The following is a 25195-nucleotide window of genomic DNA, read 5'->3' on the forward strand; positions in this document are numbered from 1 at the left end:
TCCTGCCATTGCTGAAGGTGGAATTTCAATTTCACTTTTTTAAGAATCTACTGATGACAATGAAACCCTTGTTGATTGTCAGAAAAACCCATCTGGCTCACTAATGTCCTTCACCTGGTCTGGCCTACATGTAACTCCAGACCAACATCAATGTGGTTGACTCTCAACTGCGTCTAAAATGGTCTAGTGAGTCACTCAGTTCAAAGGCAGCTAGGGGTAAGCAATAAATGCTGGCCAACTAGTGAAGCCTAGGTCCTATGAGTGAATTTAAAAAAACAGCCAAGTGATTGGTTCTCAGGTAACTGAGCAACATGGAGTGGGGAATAAAATACAAAAAGAAGCAATTTGAACTCTATCAGCTCATGATCTGTTTCTCTGTAGTCAAAACTTATTCTAAACCTAAAGAAAACTACTATATCCTATCAGATGTAAGTTATGTCTTTTAATTGATAAGTCAGAGACCTTTTATGAGTGAACTAGCCAGCTTATGCCACCTGTAACTAGTGGAAACATCTGGAAAAGGAAAGCAATGAAGAAACCTTCTGATCAGCAAGAACTAACTCAAGAGAACTTGTGAGCAAAAATGATTGACCTGTTTTTCCAGTTCTTCCCTCTGTCCATATGTTTTTCCGGTTTTGTGTGTGTGTGTGTGTGTGTGTAAGGAAATTAGAGTTTTCATTAGTGATGTTATATGCTGAAAGTTCATAACTGTTTACCTCTAGCTAGAGTTTAATATTTTGTAATAAATGGTAATTCTTATTAAGTAGAGAAGCCTGGCCTATGCTTTACATCAACTTGAGTCTGAAAATCAGGTAAAGTTGAGAATCTTGTGTACTTCTTTAAAACTTTAATTTTAGTGATGACTCCAGTTTGGTTTATTGCCCCAGTCTCTGAGGTGTGACATACCTGATGCCAACTAAGTAATGCAGGCGGCTACTATTCCAGGCTCAACCCTCCCTGTTCATAAACACAGACCTGTTCCTCCCTGCGCCCCCACACCCTCACTCCCTAATGTGGTATGGTTGCCCACTGCCTAACCCAGGAATCTTGAATCCAGGTTTTCTTCATTTTAATGTTCATGTAGGCAATACTAAGAAGACCACTGACTACTCAAAGAAGACATGACAAAGATATGAAGGCAGCCCTGCATCTCACAGAGACAAAGCTTTTCACTTCTCCTTTAACTGCTTCTGGCACCCACATTTCTGTTATAAACACATCACTGGGCTCTCATTTGAATGTTTTTAATCTCTGTTACCTGCCTTCATGAAATAATGCGTCAAGCAGCTGGTAAACAGATTTACCTTTCAGCAGAAGCCCATTAAGAACCACTGAGAGGAGAAACCAATGCCAAGATATTGAAAGCTGTGGCCTATGGCTGAGATGTAGAGAACAGCATCTCCTCTTTTAACTGCTAGACATTCAGTTTGCAAGCTCTGAATTCCAGCATCACTGTCTCAGTACTATATGAGATCCTCTGAGTAAGCACTGTACTCTTGTGAAGTTTAAATTAGTGATGAAAGCTGTTAATATTTCAGCCTGGGGTGACATAAAGAACCTCATTACTTTTGAACAGACAATTGCCTGTTTGCAGGGAGGGTAGGAAGTAGCCACATTGCACTGTACACTGAAATATTAATGAGCCACAAAGAAATTGGTGCCGCTGTTATATCTTGGATGTTTGTTTGAATTTAGGTGTAGTATAACTCTTCTTTCCTTGTAAGCTAGAACTTCTGCTCACTGACATGTCTGCTGCTGGTGATGAGCAATATTGAGTGTCAGAGTCCAGTACGCTGTTGCGGTGTTAGAAAACATTTATGACCTATATCTTTATGTGGCAGCTGAGAAATCTGATTTGTGGAAAGTATGTTGTGTTAGCAATAAAATGATGTGTCATAAGTATGACAGGTATAAGCTGTAACATCTTGGAACCAATAGGTCATGAGTTCAAGTCTCACTGCAGTGACAAACACAAAAATCGAGGCCAGCTCCCGCAGGAGGTGCAGTGCCAGAGAAAGTGTCTTCTTTTGAATGACAGGTTGAATACAGATTCCATCTGCTCTCTATAATGTTAAATATTGCAAAGAGCAAGGGTGTTCTCCCCGATACCCTGGCTGATATTTATCCCTCCATCAATACCTTTTTTAAAAAAAAGAAAATCACAAGACTGTGGAATATTACTCCATGCAAATTGGTTGCCACAATCCCCACATAACAAATGTTACAACATTATGGAATTGTGACTGTAAAATACTTAGCAATGTCTTTTGTGAAAAGTACTACATAAAAGTACATTTTTCTTCTCCAACTCTTCCCAGAATAACACAGGCTATGGCTATACGGTCCAGATTTGGTGATGTCTATTTAACTTTAGAGCTGATCCTTCCTTGGTTTCTCTTGGGCTCTCTTTCCTTGAGCTAACTGGGGATTTTTTTGATTTCAAGCTGCTGAATTACCTTTCTCCCATGTTTCCTATGTCAAGAATCATGTTTGCATGTATCCATTTTAATGTCACTTTTTTTTAGATTAGTCTTTAAGCAAACCTTTTATATCTTTTAAATGGATCATGTGAGTGTTTACTAATGACACCTGCTTAGGTAGGCTAGCACCACACATTCTGGTTAAATGACATCCCTTCTGAGCTGCTCCAAATCTATCATTGCCTGTGGACTTGGTTTCTTTTCATATCTTTCTGAAGTAAACAATATAGAGTCAAGACAAGTGGGTGGAACTAAGATGTAGATCAAACAGGATCTCGAGGGCTTGCAAACTAGGCTTGAGTGGCTCCACCTCCTACTCTGATTTCTATAAATGAATATTCAATAGGAATAAGAAAGTATTTAACTGTGTTGTATCCAGGATTGTGTTATCTCCTGACACTATTTTGAGATAAGACCCACTTGGCTGCCTTGTAAGCTGGCAGTCAAGATAACCCTCTGGTAGAAACCTTCACCATGGCAATAAGAGAATGCCATGTCATCCAGAGTGGGTAACACCACAATGCATTCCTGACTGATAGATGACATCTTATCCCAACAAGACATTTTGATGATTTTTGGCAAGGTTCATCTATCCTGATGGGTCATAATGCATGTATGATCCCAACTCACAAACACATGCAGGACAACTCAATTCCAACATTTGGAGTGTACGTGTTAAAGCAGAACTGATCTTGATTTTTCAATAGGTGATCCCAAGCAAGCTAAATTTTGATGGCTTATTATAAGAACAGAAGAAATAGAATCAGGAAAAGTTCACACAGTTCTTGAGCTAGTTTTGCCCTTCAATATGGGTGGCATGGTGGCTCAGTGGTTAGCACTGCTGCCTCACAGCACCAGGTACCTGGGTTCAATTCCACCCTTGGGAGACTGTGTGAGTTTGTACATTCTCAATATATCTGCTTGGGTTTCCTCTCGGTGCTCTGGCTTCCTCCCACAGTCCAAAGATGTGCAGGCTAGGTGAATTGGCCATGCTAAACTGCCCATAGTGTTCAGGGATGTGTAGATTAGGTGGGTTATAGGGGGATGGGTCTGGGTGGGATGCTCTGAGGGTCAGTGTGGACTTGTTGGCCCCTTTGGGCCAGTTCCACACTGTAGTGATTCATGATCTAATAAGATTATGGCCACTTTTCTGCATCAACTCCACTTTCCCATTGGTCCCCCAGACTCCTTGATTTACTTAGTGGCTGAAGGCTATCAAACTCAGTGCTGATTGTACGAGAGTTTGTATTTATACATCCCAGTAAAATATCTGAAGGCACATCATTGGAGGGTTATCAAATAAGTTTATCAAATAAATAATATCACATGAGGAGATAGGTTTTAAAGAGTATTTTATAGGAGGAAAGAGAGATGGGGGGCAGGTTCAGTGCGGGAATTCCAGAGCTTAGAAGTTCTGGCGAAGAGTCACCAGATTTGAATCATTAACTCTGCTTTCTTCCCACAGATGCTGCCAGACCTGCTGAGTTTCTCCAGCAATTTCTGTTTTTGTTTCAGATCTCCAGCACTCACAGTTCTTGGTTTTATTTTATCATCATGTTAATGACATTGTGGATGCAAGACTGGGAGCTCAACTCAAAGTCACATACAACACCAAGGTTGCAAAAAGCCTGGTTTAGACTCAGAGAATTCCCATTTCTCACTGGTTAATAATAATGGATAGGCTTTAATCCAGCCCATTGCGTCAAGAACCCGAGTGATTCAATCATGGTAGATGCACTGCAGCAGTCTCCAAATGAGGAGAAAACCTCCCGTTGTGAACTCGGAAAGTGGAAGGGAATGGTACGGGTCTCCTGGTGAATCCAGTGGGATGTCGATTAGGCCTCAATAATGCCGCAATTATTCCAGGCGCTTTCAAAGGTAAGTGGCTCAGAGCGTGCAGCATTGCAGAAAATCATGTCAGCAGTTGCTGGCACCATGGGCATTGACAGGCACTGGAGAATTGCAGGACTCCGATTGGCCAGCAGCATTTGGAAACAGCCAGAGCAGGCTCCCCAAATTGAACAACTGGTGAGGGGCATTAGAGAAGAGTGACATCATTAAACAAGACAAACATTGCAGAGAGGTGGAGAGGAATGAGGAGTTTACCTGTGCTATGGTTATGTACAAAGTCTTGTCTCCTTGATAAGAGCCATTTCAGTATGGCAGCAGAAACTTTATTCGCTGGAATCAAACATGAAGTCTGTGGAATTTGAGCACATGTTTGGGAATGGGCAGGATGTAGTTAACAACATTCAAGGAGGTGATGGCCTGGTGGTCATAATCGCTGGATTGTTAACCCAGAGACTCAGGTAATGTTCTGGGGACCCTGGTTCGAATTTGAATTCAATGTATTTTTTTTTAAAAAGCTGGAATTAAGAGTCTAATGATGACGAAGAATCTGGTCAATTGCTGATTGAAACCCATCTGGTTCACTAATATTCTTTAGGGAAGGAAACTGCCATCCTTATCTGGTCTGGCAGGTGTCTCCAGACCCACAGCAATGCGGTTGACTCTTAATTGCCCTCTGGGCAATATATGCTAGCCTAGCCAATTCCCTCCTACTAAAGAATAAAAAAAATCAAGGATTTTTGAAGAAGAAAAGAAGATTTGAGGTAGGTCAGTAGTTTGGAAGGACAGAACACAGAAAGGCATTTCTTTGGGGACAGGAGATGATGAGGAAAGATCTGAAGAATATAAAATATAAGTGTCCACAGTGGTTCAAGGTGAGAAATTGCAAAAATTCATCATCCTCTCCACAAATTAAATAGCTGCCCTATGACCTTGAACTATAGCCCATGGTTTTATATTCTCCAGCCAATGCAAGAGCCTTTGTTTTTGTGTGCAAACTTTGTGCCAATTATAAATAAACTTGGTGCTTGTGAGTATTTAATGGTGTTTAGAAGGAACATAGGCATTACATAAACTGGATCTAGAGTTGAGAAGCTGCAAGGACATTCCTCCCAGGATTCCAGTACCATATCTCTTCTATTTTAATTCTTCAGACCTATGAGAATCTTCCCATCAGTAAAATGGCCTTTAGGACAATGATCTTCGGGGTCGGGGGGGCGAAATTCTACAGGTTTTACATGAGGAATTCACCAACAATTAAAACATTTTGTCTCTTTATGAGCTTAACCTAGACACATGCCTTTTTCTAGTCTCCTCCTCTGGTGTGCAGTCTGACAGGTTTCTCAGGGTCTAACAACTATCTCGGACCTTGCCCAAGTGGCTAATCTTCACTTGTGGGTTTGAACAGTGAAGGCTGTACGTTACTTCCTATGGTGGGGTGATGACTGGGCTGGGCTACCACCTCTCATGACCTTGAAGTAAACCCTGCTCACTTTCCGGTGTTAAGCTTCACATGATGACAGATCCCTGAAACATTTATACACATTTTTGTTTTAATTGATGAACAAACTGTGGATACAAATTCAATGACTATCTGACAAATTATTGCATGAAGTCCATGAAATGTCACATCTGTGAGGTGTCAGGGAAACTTGAAACAGGGAGGAACTTAACAAGAAAAGATAACAACAGGGCTGACTAACCCCCATCTCAGCAGAAAGCCATGTCTGTTTTATCCTCCTGGAGCCTACGACAAAGGGGTTTAAAAATTCTCTCTATAACATTCATCTGTGTGTTATTAACTAATATTCTAATGAATGGACTAGAGTGCACTCTGGGCCATATCTTTGAGGACAGCCATTTTAAGCAGCCTTGCACTGTAGGTAAAACAAAGGGAAAGACTCTCTCTCATTCTGAATGCAAGAATTCAGTCACTGTCAAAAGGAATTGGAATTTTCACCAACCTGCAAGATCAAGAATCTGAAAACTGTTTAATTGCCAATGACGACAACACAATTGGTGTTGTCCAATAATGACAGAAATAACTTCTTATCTGCTTTGCATGAAAATTTGGAGTCTGGTTTCTTTAAACTGTTTTGTTTTTGGGACTCACCTGTAATTTCTCCATGTATGTGTAGGAATTCTTTTTGCGTATGATAATTAACAAACTCACTTTTTCTGTTAATTCAAGAAATTCTGTTTTAATTGGTTCCTTTTGAAACACACCTTCATTTTGGTTAGAGAGAAATGTATCTACAAGGTTTGGGGGGTGGGGGTAGTGTTAATCCTTTGTAAATTAACCTTGTTGTGACCAACTGAGCAGTGGGTGAATAAAGGAGTGCCAGTTCATCCACCTTCACTCAGGAGCTTAACAGTTTGAGGTATCCTGCCTGAAAGCATAAGAAATTGGAGAACCTCACCTGGGGTCTGGTTGTAACAAGTTTGTTAGGCAGGGCAGGCTCCAGTGAGTTCCACAGTGCTCCTGAAGAAGGTATTGTGGCCTAGGGTTGCCTGCAAAAAGGTAGCCATCAGTTTACAGAAGGGAAAGATGGACAAGGTGGAACAAAAGAACCTTTTTCCCAGTCTTGACTAGGGCTGAGGCATAAAAGGGTCAGTGGTTGTGAACTATATGGAAAGAAAGGAGTCTGCTGTTATGGTCTTCTCTTTCCTCAAGTGATTTAATGGCCTTATGAATGCTCCTGCAAGAACTAACGTTACCTTTCTTCGACCGGTCCCTAGGGTCTGTGGAGACAGCAGCAGGAAGCAGGGAAAAGAAGTGAAAGCATTGATGGGGTGGGCAAGAAAGAGATGCCCACTGTCCATTCTTTCAGGGCTAATGCAACAGAAATCAATGTAGGGCCATTAATGTGTGGCTGATCTCTCTCAGTGCCTAATTTTGTTTTATTCTCTAGTGACCTCCCCTTCTCTCCACTTCTGGGATATCAGAACATTCCAGCCCCAAGATAGTAGCCTGACAATGGATCACAGTATGTTGCATAAATGTGTACAAACATAGAGACATAGAACAAAATGTCACATCTCCAAGTTTGCAGATGATAGCAAGTTGGGTGGGAGGGTGAACTGTGATGTGGATGCGCTTGCAGAAATCCTTTAGCATGATCTCGACGGGTTGGGTGAGTGGACCAATCAATGGCAGATGCAGTATAATGTGGATAAATGTGAGGCTATTCATTTGGAAGCAAAAACAATAAGGCAGATTACTACCTGAATGGCTGTAAGTTGGGACAGGGGAGTGTGCAGCAGGACCTGGGCGTCTTTTTGCACCAGTTGCTGAAGGTAAGAATGCAGGTGCAGCAGGTGGTAAAGAAGGCAAATGGTATGTTGGGTTAACAAGGTGCAGAGCTGGATGAACACAGCAGGCCAAGCAGCATCATAGGAGCAGGAAAGCTGATGTTTCGGGTCTAGACCCTTCTTCAGAAAATGGTATATTGGCCTTCATTGTGAGGGATGTGGTGTTGCAATTATACTGGGCCTTGGTGAGGCCAACCTAGAATATTGTGTGTAGTTTTGGCCTCCATTTCTGAGGAAGGAGGCTCTTGCTCTTGAGGGAGCAAGGTTTACCAGGCTGATTCCGGGAATGGCGGGGCTGACATATGAGGAGAGATTAGCAAAAACAATCCCAACTTAGTCAGTCAGAGTTCAGAAGAATGAGGGGGGAATCTCATAGAGACTTATAAAATTCTAACAGGACTGGATAGGGTCTATGCAGGGAGGATGTTCCCGATGGTGGGTGTGTCCAGAACCAGGGGTCATAGTATGAGGATTCGGGGTAGACGATTTAGGACTGAGATGCAGAGACATTTCTTCACCCAAAGAGTGGTGAGCCTGTGGAATTCATTACCACAGGAAGTTGTTTGATGCCAAAGCACTGAATGTATTCGAGAGGTGACTAGATATAGCACTTGGGGCGACTGGGATCAAAGGTTATGGGGAGAAAGCAGGATTAGGCTATCGAGTTGGACGATCAGCCATGATCATGAAGAATGGCAGAGCAGGGTCGAAGGGCTGAATGGCCACCTCCTGCTCCTATCTTCTATGTTTCTATGTAATAGGGACCTCTGAATAGTCATCAGGGTGGGAATTCAATCTTGGCAGCATTAAAGCATAGAAGCCCCAAAAACAAGTTAGCAACTTGAAGTCAACATCAGGGTGGAAACTTGCACACGCCTAGTTTGTGTGACCTAATCCTACACCAGGTGGCACAAGTGCAGGCATGATGGGTCAAATAGTCACCTTCTGTGCCACAACACCCCTGTGATTCTGTGAAGCACCCACTGAGCCTCACTGGGAGCTCTATGACTTGCCAGGATGGTGGTAGACAAAGACCAGTCAGTCACACCTGCTGAACTTGACAAATTTCATCTCTTTTTTGGTCATAATTGATTCATTTGAAAACACCAGCAAATATCTACCCAATAATAAAAAGTTTTAAGTTACATTAAAAGTGAAATGAATCATCAATCATCAGCGCAGAGATGCTCAGAATATACATAAGCACATTCTGTTCTGAAACATATGGCATGTGCATAAAAGCACAAACATGGGCATCTGTACTGCCTGTATAAATGCAAAACTTGCAAGTTTGCAAACAAAAGCATCTGGCTACTTGGATCCACCATGAATCCTGCAAGCAATTTCCATTCTTTCTGATTAGTTGCCCTTCGTGCAGCCACAGAACAATCCCTACTTGATGATTATAATTATTAAACAATTATATGAACAATCCTCCTTTGATCAAGCCACCTTTTGTTTTGCATGTTTAGACGAGAAGTTACGGAAGATTAAAGTATGCACAGGGAAAGTGGAGTGGGTAGAATTGGGGTCTTGCCAGTGAGCACATGAATTACATTCCAACTCACTGTAATGGAAAGCAATACAGATCTTCCAGAAATGGGCTGAATCCTTGCTCCTCTTCATGACACCGACACATTGAAAGTCAGAATGATTAATCAGAACAGTGAAGGGGAATGTGATCATTTAAACAGTGTCATTTCTGTGGCCAAATCACAAACATTATTGCAGTTAATCAAGGAGAGATGGTAACGTCACTGGGCTAGTAGGCTAGGCTTATGTTTTTTTTTAAATTGAGCACAAATTCCACTATCTGCCATGTTTGGATTCAAGCCCATGACCCTAGAACATTGACCTGGGGTTCTGACCCTGCTCTGTCCCACAAGGAACTCCAGATCCACAGGAATATAGTTGACTCCTAAATGTCCTCTGGGTTATCAAGGATGGACAATAATTATTGGCCTTGCCAGTGACATCTACATCCCATGAAGAATTAATAAATTAATTAGGATCATCACTGACTACAACCATAAAGCTGAACAAGTGAAAGGAGTTGTGGCTGTGGCAGATTCCTGCACTGACCAACCATGTCCAAATTACCCTAAAGTCTCTAGCAAGTCAGCCCTGTGCACTTTGTAAACAAAAGAGGGTTACCATTTATTGAATGTGCAGTTATTGTGTGACCATGGACTGCAAATCCAACTGGGCAGCCAGGACCAACTGCTATACATCTTTACTTCATGTAGGTACTGGCAGGATGTGATTACACTGGAGTGGGTGCAGAGGAGATTTAACAGGATGCTGCCTGGGATGGAAAATTTAAGTGATGAGGAAAGGTTGGACAGGCTTGGGCTGTTCTCATTGGAGCAGGGAAGACTGAGTGGTGGTCTGATTGAGGTGTACATGATTATGAAGGGTATGGACAGAGTGGATAAGGGCCGCTATTCCTCTGAATTGAAGGGTCAGTCACAAAGGCACACAGGTTCAAGGTGAGGAGCAGGAAATTTAGGGTATGTGAGGAAAAGCCTTTTTGGCCAGAGGTGGTGATGGTCTGGAATGCACTTCCTGGGAGGGCGGTGGAGGTGAATTGCCTCAAATCCTTTAAAAAGTACCTGGATGAGGCACTTGACACGTCATAATATTCAAGGCTGTGGGCCAAGTCCTGGTAAAGGTCAGATGTCCGTCATGTGTGGGTGCAGACTCGATGGCCCCCCCCCCCCACTTTCTGTACTGTACGGTTCTATGATTCTATAGGTCAGAACATGCAAACACTTAGGTAACTGCCATATCTCGGTGCACCTCACGATAGGCATCCAGCAACTGCTGCCTTATGGACAACACCAACATGTGAATCACCTCCATTGCTCCTCTGACTGCCAAAAGTCTGGCCTGTGACGTGCCCTTTCCCGAGTTCTGAGGTGTGGTTCTCTCCTGGGGAACCAGTCTCTGAACTGTGCTTGGTGTAGAGCAAGGACCTGCTGCTGCAACCTCAGAGGCTTCAGTAGCCTCCTTGGAGATCACTGAGCAATCCTGTGGAAGATTGGCACCAACAGCTGATAGTTCACCCACACAGGAGGCAAGAACAAAAGGTGACTGCTTTCTCCAACTCTAGACTCGGGGCACATATACATGCCTGAGCAGACGTTGACAATACCTTCGGCATCTTATCCAAGTTGACTTTTCACAGCTCCTGACATGCATTCAGACATACCTTGCTATTGGATGGAAGCATTCTTAAGTATTTTTGCACCATTCCTCTTTCAGTGCCACATGCAAGATATTATGCACTCTCTCCTCAGCTTCATGCACACAGCTCTCTCAGTTACACGTAATGCCCCTTGCAATCTCAAATACCTCGCGGGCTTTCTTGCATCTCACCTCCCACAACAGAACAGCTCACCTTATTGTGTGTGAGCTCCAATGTCTCTTCCTCAACCAGCAGGAAGATTGCGAGGTCAGGAACAGCACTCACCCTGTCCTTAATCTTTCAAGGGCATCGTGTGTACCACTCTCCTCTTGCAAAGAAAATGTAACATTGTCATGACTTAGCAAAAATTGTGCAATCATTCCTGTACTTTTTTTGACCTCTCAAAGCTTAGGTAGACCAAGGAATTTGTTTTCTTTCACTGACTTATGAGATGTAAGCATCGCTGGCTGGATCAGCATTTATTGCCTGTACCTAGCTGTGCTTGAGAAGGTGGTGGTGAGCTGCCTTTTTGAACTGCTGCAGTCTGTGTGCTGTAGGTAGACCCACGATGTCCTTAGGAAGGGAATTCCAGGACTTTAACTCAGCAACAGTGAAGGAACAATGATATATTTCCAAATCAGTTTAGTGATGGCTTGGAGGGGAACACGCTGATGGTGGTTTTCCCACGTATCTACTGCCCAAGGTGCAGCCTAAGGATCTTTGGTGAATTTCTCTTGTACCTCTTGTAGATAGTACACATTGCTGCTGCTGAGCGTTGGTGGAGCAGGGAGTGGATATTTAGTGTCAATCAAGTAAGTGCTTTGTCCAGGATGACATCGAGCTTCTCCAGTGTTGTTGGAGCTGCATTCATCCAGTCATCAGGACCAGAGAACATTGCTCAATGACTGACCGGTGTCTCAAGCAATCAAGACTGCTGAGCAATGACTGACAGAGGCTTCAGCCAAACACAGAGGTCCATCCACCAACTGACAGAGGTGTCAGCCACTCTGTGAGCTGCGTCTAGTGACAGGCAGCCAATCTAATTTCTCCACCCATTAACTGACAACTGACCCAGCCTTTCAGGGGGCTGTGCAAAGTGATTGACAGCTACCTTAGACAGACAGGTTTCCATGGTTAAACCTACTCTCTCCACAACCCCACCCAAGAGACGCAGGGACGAAAACCAGTAAAAACTAGTAATACTTGGAAATGAATATTCTGGTGTTACTGGAGCTTTATTTTGAAGTGTATACGATGAATTGGACCAGTCTGACTCATTCACCAGTTTTGCCAGTTTTCCATCAGGGATCCTTCTCACAGTTCTGGTCAGCACAAAACATAGTACCCACATTAGGCTTCTCTCCACAACTGCGTATCTTAAATGAAGTCTTGCTCACCCTCACAGGTCACATTAAGTTATTGAAGTGCGTCCAAAACTGCATCAATGGCCTTCTGACGAGGCCAAACCCACTGACTTTGGCTATGGGCTCCATCCTGCTGCTTTAATCTAGCTAGGACAACTCGTCTTAGCATCAGCTGGCATTAGGATCACATGCTGGCACTGAAAGCCTGACAGAGGTTCTCAGGTAAGCTTTGAGGCTCTCATTTTCCTTCTGAACTGGTCATCAGCTGTCCATTGTTTCTTGGTCATCTCCGTGCAAGGAGAACTTAAAATTTGATTCTCAAGTTATCTCTGCAAGAGAACATTACATTCAAGCCTCCAATTCTGTGCTTCCTTCTTATGGGGGATATGAAAGGGAATGTAAGTGTTGCACTCCTGTAGCACTGATTCTCTGATCTCTTCTCCCCCTTCAGTTTGAGTTCTCAAAAGAACTGTAGTTCAATAAATTTAACAGTCTGTGGATCAGAGATGGTTGGAATTAATTAAGCTCAGTAAAGGGGTACTGTCCTTTGGGAGAGCGCATTCTCAGCAAGTTCATCTTTATCCAATGTTCCAGATTCTGCTGCATAGCAGGATGCGTTGCTTGGCACCACATGCACTAAGGTTGCTATTAAATTCAGATTCCTAAACACTAGCTTGACCAAAAGCAGCCAAGGCAATTATAGCAAAAGAGATAAATAATTAGGATAAAAGGAATGTGAAAATGCTTTGAAACACTTTTGCGTTTGGAAGCCACACAAAATGACTTTGACTAGGAGATGTGAAATTAATTTTGATTTTAACGCAGTGAGAAGGCAAGCATTGGGAAGACTCCACAGTGTGAGGCGAGTGCAGCTCATAACTGCAGTCTGGAAAAAACTGGTATCATGTTCTCTTTGTGACAGTCTTTCAGGCTAACTACATGGCGATCATTCACTGGGTGACAGAGAAGGTTACAAAGCAATAATGGGGTACTGAGAGATCATCTATCTTTGTGTCAGCCAGAAAAGAAATTTTGGCCCAATTTTAACCTAACTTCAAAATAAAAGGAAAATGCTGCAGATGCTGGAAATCTGAAGCAAACATTGTGAATGCTGGAGAAACTCAGCAGGTCTGGCAGCATCTGTGGAGAGGGATACAGAAGTCAGTCCTGAAGAAGTCATACCAGCCTCGAAACATTAACTCTGTTTCTGTTGCTGCTGAGGGGCTAAAATTGAAGGCTAAAGACATCAATTATTTCTTATTTGTTCAAGGTGTTCAGAACATTTCACAATCGATTGACAAAATTCAAATGTGTTTAATATTATCATGTAGCCCTTAACGAGAACAGTGAGTTAATCTATTTATGGTGGTGTTAATTGTGGGATAACTAGGAGCAGAAACATAATCTTCATCGCCAGAGAGGATTACATGACTTTTTGAGAGGAAACTTTTTAGGCATTGCAAAGGGCACAAATGCATACCATTGCTTAAAACATACTGCAGGAAAATTCACCTTCTAAAAGTCCCCAAAAAGGCCTGGAACATTCAATCATGGAGCCACAAATCAGAGGTGGGCTGCAAAGTGGGCAGGAGTGACTTCAAAGGAGTGTGAGGAGCTGCAAAGATGGAAAGAGGAATAAGTAGTGTAGGACAGTGAGGACAGAGGTGAGAGAAAATAGAGTGTCTACAAAGGAGAGAGGATTACAAATGGGGCAGGAAAGCTGCTTCAAAGGGGAGTGAGGGACGGTGTGAAGGGGAGTGAGGGGCTGTGAAGGAGAGTGAGGGGGAGTGAGAGACTGTGAAGGGAGTGAGGGGCTGTGAATGGGGGTGAGCAGTCTTAAACCTGTCAATAATGGAATACTCAGCTAACTAGAAACAGCACAGCAATTAAACAACTACCTTAGCTCTGTTGTCACAGAAGAAGATACAAATAAATTCGTAAAATTGCTAGGCAAGCAAGAATCTACTGGAAAGAAGGAATCGAAGGAGATTTGTATTTGTTAAGAAAAAAGAAGTGCTGGAGAAATTAATGGGACTGAAAGCTGATAAATCCCCAGGGCCTAATAATCTATAACCTGGGATATTAAAGTAAATGGTCATGGAAATAATAGATGATTTGATCATCAATTTCCAAAGTTCTGGAGACATTCCAGCAGACTTCAGGGTGACAAATGTATTTAAAAGATGAGGGAGGGAGAAAATTAGGAATTACAAACCAGTTAGCCTCATATCAGCAGGAGAGAAAATGCCCAATTCCAATCTAAAGGGTGCGATGACAGGATATTTAGAAAATATCAGTGGTGTTACACAAAATCAAGATGGATTTATGACAAACCTGTAGAAGTTTTATGAGGATGCTTCTAGTAGAGTAGATAATGGAGAAGCAGTGGTTGTGGGTTATTTGGATTTTCAGAAAGCTTTTGATATTGTCTCTTGTAAGAGATTATTGTGCAAAATCAAAGTACATAGGATTGATGGTAATTTACTGGCATGGATTGAGAATATTTTTTATTCATTCATGGGATGCAGGCATTGTTGGCTAGGCCAGCATTTATTATCCATCCCTAATTGCCGAGAAAGCAGTTAAGAATCAATCACATTGCTATGGGTCTGGACTCTTAATGCAGTTAAGTAAGGATGGCAGATTTCCTTCCTTAAAGGACAACAGTGAACTAAGTTATTTTTACAATAATCAGCATGGTTGCCATTAGTCTAGCCTTTGCTTAATTCAAGACTTTAATTGAATTCAAGTTTCACCAGCTGTCATAGTAAAAATCAAACACATGTCCCAGACATTAGCCTGGGATTCTGGAATACTGGTCAAGTAGCATTACTAGTAAGACACTGTGTCCCCCAGTAGACAGGAAATAGAGGGTAGGAATAAACAGGCTTTTTCAGACTCAAAAGTAGTGACAAATGAGGTACCATAGGAATTAGGGCTTGGGCCCCAGCTACGCACAGTATACATCAATGATTTGAATGGGGGATTCAAAAGTAATATCTTCAAGTTGCTGATGTTACAATAATCCATACGATTGTGAGTGTTCAGGTGAATGTATAAGGCTTCAAAGCAACTTAATGGAAAACACATTGCAGGCACATTGTACTGTGAGTAAGTGTAAAATTTGCAGAGTATTATTTAAATGCTGATAGATTAGGAAATATTGACGTGCAAAGGGACCTGGGTGTCCCTGTACACCAGTCATTGAAAGCAAGCATGCAGGTGTAGCAAACAGTTAGAAAGGCAAATTGTACTTGGCATTCATTGCAAGAAAGCTTGAGTACTAGGAGCAAGGAAGTCTAAATGCAGCTGTAAAGGGCCCTGATGAGACTACACCTGGAGTCTTGTGTGCGGTTATGGTTCCTTTGCCTAAAAACAAGATACACTTGACATAGAGGAAGTGCAGCAAAGGTTCACCAAATTGATTTCTGAGATGGCAGGTTTGTCATATGAAAAGAGATTGGGACAACTAGAACTGTACTCATTGGAGTTTGGAATAATGAGAGAGATCTCATGGAAACATACAAATTTGATTGGTTTCGAGTTATTGTCACATGTACCAAAGTACTTTGAAAAACTTTGATTATGAGCAGTACAGGCAGAACATAATAAGCAAGGCTGTACAGATCAAAAAGACTAAGACAGAGGCATACAGGTTATATTGCACAGGGCGTGTGCTAGGCAAGATCAAAGTTAGCAAGATCAGCATCATTTGAGGCTAGAGAGTCCATTCATCAGTCTAATAATGGCCAGGAAGAAGCTGTTCCTGATCCTGGTCATCCATGTGTTCAGACTTCTCTATATTCCACCTGACAGAAAAGATTGTAGGAGATCATTACAGGGGTGTGATGGGTCTTTGATGTTGTCCGCCTTTCCACGACGGCAAGCCATGTAAATAGAGTCCATAGATGGAAGGTTGGCTTCCGTGGTGGTCTGGGCTGTGCACTCCACCTCCTGTAGTTTCTTACGGTCCTGGGCAGAGCAGTTGCCATACCAGGCCGTTATGCACCCGGACAGTATGCTTTCAATGGTGCATCTGTAGAAGTTAGTGAGGGGCCTTATGGATATGCCAAATTTCCTGAGCTGCCTGAGGAAGAAAAGGCATTGTTGTGCCTTCTTGGCTGTCGCATCTACATGGGAAGTCCAGGACAGGTTGACAGTTATCGTCACTCCAAGGAACTTGACCGTCTCCACCCTCTCAATGTCAGTCCCATTGATGTAGATGAGGGTGTATTCTCCTCCTTTCTTTCTAAAGTCAATGATCAGTTCTTTAGTTTTGCCGACTTTAAGAGATAGGTTGTTATCATTGCACCACATAAGCAAGCCCTCTATCTCCCTTCTGCAGTTTGACCCGTTGTTGTTAGCTATCCATGCCCATTACAGTGGCATCATCAGCGAATTTATAGATGGCGTTCATTCAGAATTAGGCAACACAGTCATGGGTATACGATGAGTACAGTAGGGCGCTGAGGACACACCCCTGCGGGCTCCAGTGTTGAGTGTTATGGTAGAGGAGGTGCAGTTATCTATCCTCACTGATTGCGGTCTGTGGGTCAGAAAGCTGAAGATCCAGTTGCAGAGGTCGGAGCCAAGACCAAGGTCACACAGTTTTGAGATGAGCCTGGATGGGATAATGGTGTTGAAAGCGGAGCTGTAATTGACAAGCAGGAGTCTGACGTAGGTGTCTTTGTTGCCCAGATGTTCCAGGGATGAGTGCGGGGCTAGGGATATGGCATCCACTGTGGACCTGTTATGTCGATAGGCAAATTGTAGAGGATTGAGGCAGGCTGGGAGACGAGTTGATGTGGGCCATGCCCAGCCTCTTGAAGCACTTCATGATTATTGAGGTCAGAGCTATTGGGCGGTAGTCATTAAGGCACGTTGCATGTGCTTGCTTAGGTACAGGGATGGTGATGGTCTTCTTGAAGCAGGTGGGAATTTCGGTTTGTAGGAGGGAGATATCGGTGAATACCTCCACCAGTTGGTCCACACAGGATCTGAGCGTTCAACCAGGGTCACCGTCCGGGCCCATCGCTTTCCTTGAGTTGATTCCCTGGAAGACCGATCTGATGTCTGCAGCAGTGACAGAGGAACAGGTGTGTCTGGGGCTGTAAGGACAGGTGTCGCCACACCGGTGGTATTCTGCTCAAACCGGGCATAGCAAGCATTGAGCAGGTCAGGGAGGGATATGCCTTTGTCCACTGTCTTGCCCTGCTTCATATCTGACCGGGCTGGACAAACTTCAGAATGAAGGGTCATAGTCTCCAGATACACATTTAGGACCGAGGTGAGCAAAACTTTTTTTACACAGAGGGTGGAGAAATCAGGAAATTCTCTACTACAGAAGAATGTGAAGACTAAATAACTAAATACATTTGAGAAAGAAATAGATTGATACATTTAGTTTCTAATAATCCAAGGCTATGAGACAAAAATGGGAGTATGGCATTGAGATAGAGGAGCAGCCAAGGTGAAGCAGATTCAGTGGGCCAAATGGGCCTATTTTCTATGTGACTATATAACGGGGAATCAGGAAATCTTAAAGTTACTGAGGTAATCAATTTCATGCAAATAAATGTGGAGCCTCTAGCTTAATGTTGCAGAAATTCAGGAGCTACTATGTGGGAAAATAGTAGTGTTGTAATTGTAATTAACACTATAGCATTTTGATAATTTAATACTGAACAGTTTTACTTTATAAAGATTTGCATTTATGTTAGCACATCTTAATACATTTCACACATGGTGGTTTCTTGAGGTGCAGTGGCTGTGTTAAAGATATACATGTAACAGTTTAGCAGTGTCCTGAAAAATCTATACAAAGTGTAATAAAACTGCGGGTGCTGGTTCTGATGAAGAGTGACCAGACTCAAAACATTAACTCTGCTTTCTCCCCATCGATGCTGCCAGACTTGCTGAGTTTCTCCAGCAATTTCTGTCTATGTTTAGAGTGGTGGTTTTTTGTGAATAGAAATGTATATCAGTTTTATTTTAAATATTTGTTGCTAACTTATGCCTGTTATATTTAAATACCATGGTATCTATGAAGTTAGTGCTTCGTTGTGTTTTGAGGCTTTAATTTTAGTGGAGACGAGATGATTATTGAGCATACTCATGAAGGTTGTTTCTCGGACTGGAGGCCTGTGACTGGTGGTGTGCCATGGCAGTCAATGCTGGGACCTTTGTTTTTTGTTATTTACAAAAGTGATCTGGATGTGAATGTACAGACATGATTAGTACATTTGTCAATGATACAAAATTAAGAGGTATCGTTGGTAGCCAGGAACATTATAGAAAATTACAGAGGGAACTTGATGAAATGGGGAAGTGGGCTGAGGATTGGCAAATGCAATTCAATATAAATAAGTGTGAGGTGTTGCACTTTGGAAAGTCAAACCAAGATAGGACTTATACAGTAAATGGTAAGGTCCTGAGAAGTGTTGTAGATCAGAGGGACCTAGAAGCACAAGTACATAATTCATTGAAAGCAGCATCACAGGTGGAGAGGGTGGTGAAGAAGGCATTTAGCATGCTGGCCTTCATCGGTCGAGGCATCGAGTATAGGAGTCGGGATGTTATGTTGCAGTTGTATAAGTCATTGGTGAAGCCGCACATGGAGTATTGCGTACAGTTTAGTCACCCTGTTATAAGAAAGACATAATTAAACTGGAAAATGTGCAAAGAAGGTTAATGAGGATGTTGCCAGGAATGGTAGGGCTGAGTTATAGGGAGAGGTTGGCCAGGATAGGGCTGTATTCCTTGGAACATAGGAGAATGAGGGCTGATCTTATTGAGGTATATAAAACCATGAGGGGCATAGATAGGATGAATGCATATAGTCCTTTTCCCAGGGATGGGGAATTGAAAACTAGAGGGCATAGGTTTAAGGTGAGGGGAGAGGGGAAAGATTTAAGAAGGACCTGAGGGGCAACTTCAATATGCAAAGATTGGTGCGTATATGGATTGGGCTGCCAGAGAAAGTGGTTGAGGCAGGTACAATAGCAACATTTAAAAAACATTTGGATAGGTATAAGAATGGGAAAACTAGAGGGATATGGACTAAATGCGGGCAATTGAAACTAGCTGAGTGGGCACCATGGTCAGCATGGACCAGTTTGTGCCAAATGGCCTGTTTCCATGCTGTATTACTCTACAACTTTATGACTAATTCTTCTACTTCTGTTTTTCACTGAATCCAAATACCCTAACAGAAATGCAGAAGACAATGTTACTACATGACTGGCATGGATAGGGTGAATAGTCGGGATTTCTTTCCTGGCCTGGAAATGTCTATTACTAGGGGGCATAGGTTTAAGTTGAGAGGGGGAAATTTTAAAGGAGATGTGCAAGGGAAGTTTTTTTCTTACATATAGTGGTAGGCGCCTGGAATGTGCTGCCAGGGGAGATGGTAGTTACAGATACAATAACAATTTTTAAGGACATTTAGAAAGACACCTGAACAGGCAGTGAAAAGAGGGATAGGGGCCATTGACAGGCAGGTGGGTTTTTTTATGGTTGGCACAGACATGGTAGGCCAAAGTGTCTGTTCCTGTGTTGTACTGTTCTATGTTCTTGAAAGGTGAAGAGAACAGTTAATGAAAAACACTACATGACTAATAAAGGAGGTAGCGAGATTAGAAAAAGAGCACACGAAAACCAAAAAATAGACCCTAAAAATGAAACAGTTGTTGTCAAGATAATCTCAAGAGGAACCCTCATTAAAAATGATATTTTGAACTTTGATATGTGCATCATTGGGTGGGAGAAGAATTATGTGGAGCATAAACACTGACATAGGTCAGTAGTTGCTAAATAGTCTGTTTGTGTGTTGAAATTCTTTGTAATCTACCTGACTTTAATTCAAATCTGAATGAAGAAATAAATATTGACAAATATTAATGTGGCTAATTAGCAGGACTGCAACAGTAATTTATTACAGTCAAAACTCTTTGACAAAAACACTTGGCAACAGGAACATGTAAATTGTAAATTGTAGTTATCATGCCTTCAGATCCTCAAATTTAACAACTATAATTAAACCACTCATTGGATTTCCACATTAAGAGAAGCATATATCTATAATGTCCTTCAAAATTAAAAGAAGTCTTTTGAGAATGTAGATTTTATTTCCCTATTTCACAGTTCCTTTAAGCATTAATCTTTTCTAATCCAATTTTACACGACCATTGCAATGCAGTATTCTTATTCTTCAAATCAACACCAGCCTTTACTGTACAACTTAACAACTCTCTTCTTAACAGGCCATCGAATTGGATTGCAATTAATGCCAAATTGAGAGTAGCTTTAAGCTGTTTGTAGTCATGTTGCAAGGTAATGACTTTGGCCTTTGAAGGCTTACATTTTCCACTTGAGGAAACTAAGCACAGATTCAGAAATTATAATACAACACCCTATCTCTTCCTATCAACTGACATTTTAAATTTGTTGGAGGTGGAGGGGGAATGTTTTTCTGACCATGTGGACTGACTGGAACATTACCTAAAGACAACCTTACAATTCAAGACTAAACATTCTGAACAGCAGTATAATCAGTGGGCTTAAATTACAGACCAGCTTTCAAATTACAGTTTGATTTTTGTTCCTATAGTTCAGGGCATTCAAATTCATTCTCTCAACAGGAAACACTAACATTGTCTACAAGGAGTCAAAAGGTTCAATCCTATCGAGGGAGGCAAAATCCAAGTGGTGACTGGATGGCTCAGAGCCAGAGCAGCAACTCAGTACTAGAGAAGGATTGGGCAAAAATTGATAGGGGCCTGAATAACATGAGCTATGGAGAGATCTTTGGTAGAATCGAGGCGAGCTCAGGGAGGACAGAAACCTCCTGTGGAGCAGAAGGGCAAAAGCTCGCTTGATCTTAATTTTCAGCATGAGTACAGACCATGAAAGCAGGGCTTCACAATTCTTCTGACCTTCTGGTCGGCCCCCTTCTGAATAATTAAAACTGAAACACCTAGAGAAGCTTTCCTCGTCTCATAATCTGTTAAAGAATGTGTGAAAAGTGGTATAACTTGTTTTCACCTCCCAAACTGTTATAAAGTGGAGGTTAAATAAAATGAACTCCTAACAGTCACTCTATAATCAACAAGCAACAGTTTGTTTATCTAACTCTAACAGTGAACAAATTAACAGAACTACTAACAAACCAAACAATTTCCCCTTAATGACTAACTAATCCCAAATAAAACAAAATTCTAATGGTATGCTGTTCCAATTAATACAAGTCTCACTTATACAAACCAAACTAATAATAAAATAAATTAAAACTTAATCTCTCGAAATTACAACCAGGATACATCTTCCGGAATGTTCAGTGCCTTCTTCGCTGTTCTTCCGTCAGGAACACCTTTCTCCTTCGAATTCTGGTGTCATGAATATTAGCTAAGAGTGCCACTGTACCTTTTAATCAGGTGATGGTTTTCTGAGAGCTTACAGAATTCTGTGACAGCCAGTGATTTTCTCTTTAGGGCTGCTGGTCATTAACTCTAACAGATGGCAGTTGCTCTTACGCTGAATTTCAAATGTCCTCCTCTTTTATACCCTTGATGACCTATTAATTACTTACAATCGGATTCGTCCTAGGTTGTCAAAACCATAGGACCTGGTTGAAATTAATTGGCTAAATTCAAAAACATGTTGTCTTGGTAAAAATGCTACTTTTCCTGCTCACAGTATAGCCTTTTGATTCAATGTTTCAATTTCAAAGAACTCTCTGTGTATCTGCTGCTGTCTGCAGACTTTTTTTAAATCTCCAAGCCTTAAAAACACATCATTTTTTAAAGGGATCACACACTCTTCCACCCTATCATTTCACAAACATCAAATTCTCTACCCAACTTCCCAACACCATGAGATATAGGAGCAGAATTAGGCCATTCAACCCATCAATCTGTTGCACTATTCAATCATGGCTGATCTGTTTCTCAACCCCATTCTCGTCCTTCCTCTCCATAATCCTTGGTCCCCTTACCAATCAAGAACGTATCTATCTCTGCCTTAAATACAGTCAACAACTTGGCTTTTACAGACATCCGTAGCAATGAGTTCCACAGATTCACCACTGTCTAGTTGAAGAAATTCTCATCTCAGTTTTAAAGGATCTTCCCTTCACTCTGAGGCTGTACCCTGGAGTCCTAGTCTCTCCTACTAGTGGAAACATCTTTTCCGTGTCAACTCTATAATGTTTACATAGAAACATATGAACAGGAACAGGAGTAGGACATTCAGCCCCTCAAACCTGTTCCACCATTCCACGAGATCACGGCTGATCTGTGACCCATCTTCATAAACCTTTGGCCCATATGCCTTAACACCTTAGAGACATAAAAACTGCAGATTCTGGAATCTAGGTAGACATCAGGAGGCTGGAAGAATGCAGCAAGCCAGACAGCATCTGGAGGAAAGGAGTAGTCAACATTTCAGGTATTAGTCCAGAAGAAGGGTAATACCCAAAATGTTGACTGCTCCTTTCCTCCAGATGCTGCCTGGCTTGCTGTATTCTTCCAGCCTCCTGTTTGTCTACCTTAACAGCTTTGCTTAACAAAATTTATCTATTTCAGATTGAAAGGAAACAACTGATCCAGTAACCGCTGCTGTTTGTGGAAGAGATTTCCAAAACTCTCCCACCCTTTCTGTGTAGAAGTGCTTCCTAACATCTTTCCTGAATGATCTGTCCCTAATTCTCAGGCTATGCTCCTAGCTGTAGAATCCCCAACCAGTGAAAATACTTCATCTTTATCCACCCTGTCCTCTCCTGTTAATATCTTGAAGACTTTGATCAGATTACCTCTTAACCTTTTAAATTCTAGAGGAAACAGACTTAATTTTTATAAATTCTCCTCACAATGTAACCCCTGAAGTACCGGTATCATTTTTGTAAATTTATGGTGTACTCTCCCCAAGGCTAATATATCCTCCCTAATATATGACACCCAGATCTGCATTACATGTATTTACAGTAACAACATATGCCATTGAACCCAAAAGGTTCATGCCCCATTCTGCTTCATACAACCCATCAACATATCTCTATTAGATCGCTGCAATAGGCGCTGGCATCTCAGACGCTTCATCTCCAGTGACTGGTAGTCCATTGCTGCAGCAAAATCAGGCACCGAGTCATAATCAGAGTGCAAAATGGTTAATCTAAGCCCCCTTCTCTTCAAGAGAACTTGCACAGCCACCACCCACTTGATTACCAGGGAGCAAAGCACAAAACTGATCTAAAAGTTTTAATAATAAATCCTCACTTTAGTGGTCCACTCACCTCTCCTCTCCCACTGCAGTGGAGCCCACTTGAGCCCTTCTGGAGACTCGTGTATGGAAACTGTTCTGTTGATCTGGTCTCTATGGTCTAGCCTTGGGTCCCCAAAAAATGGGAGCTTCAAACATAATAAATCCCTCCTCTGACTTCATTCCTGGGCATCACTGCCTTGCAAAGGGCAAATGAAAGCTCCTATCACTGAAAGATGTCAAGCAAGCGTTGAAACACATTTTTAAGGCTGTCATTAACAGTGAATACACATAAAATAAGCTTGAGGTGATGGGCAGTGGTTTGGCCACAGAGTAGGAGCACACTGTAAGAACAAAATATTCATGGAGGTTTTGCATCCAATTGTTCACTCGCTATGAAATAAAAGTAGGTGAATGTTGAATGTCGTGTAAGGGTCTGAAAGGGTTAATGCTGAAGAGTGCTTTAAGCACTGCCCAATATGATGAGGTCACATGGACTCGGGCAGAAGAACAGCTTCAGATCTTGAAGGAGAGAAACATAATATTGAGACCCCCCTCATGGTTTCAGTAATACCCTCTATTAGACCAATGCACCTTGGAGCTAGTTGCTATCGGCAATACCTTACATCTTCTCGTGAGACTACCAAGTGGATTTGCTCTCCCACACCAGATTACCAGGCTCTGTAGCAGGAAAGAGGAAAGTGCAGCAAATCTATCACTTGTCGCATTCGCAGCTTGAACTGTGGTGAGAATCCATTGTAGAACATGGTGCCCTTATAAAAACCGAAAGAACTACAGACACTGTAAATCAGAAACAGAAACAGAAGTTGCTGAAAAAGCTCAGCAAGTCTGGCAACATCTGTGATGAGAAATTAGAGTCAATATTTCAGGTCGAGTGACCCTTCCTCAGAATGGTGCCCTTATCTCTGAGCCAGTAGAGCGAGACTCAAGTGCCAACTGCTTCAGAGGTGTCTCATAGCATCTCTGAACAGGTTGATTAGAAACTGTCTCTACAACATGGTGCCAGAGAGGGCATCATTTTATCTTACAAGCAGACAGTGGGCAGTGGAGGCCTGAAGAAGCTTCAAACACAGCTTTAAGAAGGGGCTTGTACAGGCAGGCAGGCAGGCAACAGCTGCAAGAGCTGATCATTCAAGAACCCTGCAGAAGAGAGACCTGTGGCAGGATGCGACCAAACAGAATCTTCAGCCCACGGTCAAAAGCATTTCAGACCTGATAAGAAACTCACTGAAGCAGCTGAATTTGGAATAGTCTGGAGCAATTTAGACTAAGTGATGGGTTTTGTTTTAGACAGAAAGTAAGAACATAGAGTAAGAACAGACATACATGGAGATTTTGCATCCAATTGTTCACTCATATGAAATAAAAGCAGTTGAATGTTGAGTAAGGGTCTGGAAGGGTTAAAGCTGGAGAGTACATTAAGCATTGCCCAATATGATAAGGTCATACAGACTCTGGCAGAAGAACAGCTTCAGATCTTGAAGGAATGAAACCTACATCGAGATCTTCGTCGTGGTTTCAGTAATAACCTCTATTAGACCAATGCACCTTGGAGCTACAAATCTGACTAAAACTGATGCAGGCTGCATCAGAAGGCAACAATCTGTGACAGCAATAGTAGGAACTGCAGATGCTGGAGAATCTGAGACAGCAAGGTGTAGAGCTGGATGAACACAGCAGGCCAAGCAGCATCAGAGGAGCAGGAAAGCTGACGTTTCGAGCCTAGACCC

This window comes from Rhincodon typus, chromosome 27 (genome assembly GCF_021869965.1).
Source record: "Rhincodon typus isolate 14 chromosome 27, sRhiTyp1.1, whole genome shotgun sequence".
NCBI classification, from domain to species: Eukaryota; Metazoa; Chordata; class Chondrichthyes; order Orectolobiformes; family Rhincodontidae; genus Rhincodon; species Rhincodon typus.